Here is a 1,095-nt window from a genome sequence, read left to right as displayed (position 1 = left end):
TTTTTTGCTTCAAAGCCAAGTGATTTCTTTAATCAGGCCATTAACAACCTGATTGTAAGATAGGAAAAGCTATTATCGATAAGAATGGAGACTATTTCATTTAATAAATGTTTTGTTTGGATATATAAGTTGTTCGGGTTTTTTCACCTAAAAAAATCAACATTAATTTCTTGACGACCTAATATATCAGTTTAAGTTTCGTAAGGCTGATTTGGGGATTAAATGATAGCATATTAGAATAAAAGCGTAAAGTGGACACCGTGCGACACTGAGAGTTAATCGTACTTCATGAAAAAACGGTGATCCACGTTTACTGCTGCCCAAGGATAAGGGCGTTGTTTTGGATAGTGTTAGGGTGTGGTTTCGGAGGTCGTTGCTACCCAAGGAACTACTTTTTCCATTGTCTATCGTGCGGGGTATGATTTTCGGAGGCCATTGCTGCCCAAGGAGCTATTTTGCCGCCGTGGATCGTGCTCAGTCTGATGAATATAATTAGTATTATTGCTCGACACGTGGATTTCATTGCGACAAGGATGGCAAGGCCAATCTTATACCATATATGTTAACAAACTCTCTACAGATCTCCCACGGTGTATGTTTAACTCGGCCTCAAAGATTGCATTTAAACAGATCAATAACTGTTGTGCTTCTAGGATTTTAGGTCTATTTTTATATTTGATTTCGAGGGGTGGCTGAAAGCTTGTGAATTTTCGATAATTTCCAATCCTTGTTTAGTGTTTCTTAAAGACACCCGGAGATATGCTGAGCTTCACCACATTGTTTTTATAGGGAGGTTCTTCTTCGTAGCCATAGCCTTAAGGGCATTGTTTCGGATAGAGTTGGGGTATGATTTTCGGAGGCTGTTGCTGCCCTAAGCGTTTATTGTGCATGTTTTGTGTTTTCATTTAAAACAATGAGCGATTTGTTTCTCAAAACGTTGTATTTTCTGGATCTACGACATCCAAGAGTTTTGTTACACCTATATCCTTCCTCGGAGAAGGCTGTTATATTCCTCCATTCCAAACTCTAACCACGGCGACAAGCGGTAAAGAACTAAATACAGAAATGTTAAACATCTCACATGCTACTATTGCT

Source organism: Limulus polyphemus, unplaced genomic scaffold (genome assembly GCF_000517525.1).
Source record: "Limulus polyphemus unplaced genomic scaffold, Limulus_polyphemus-2.1.2 Scaffold89, whole genome shotgun sequence".
In the NCBI taxonomy this organism is placed as follows: Eukaryota; Metazoa; Arthropoda; class Merostomata; order Xiphosura; family Limulidae; genus Limulus; species Limulus polyphemus.
Note: the sequence above shows the minus strand (reverse complement) of the source record.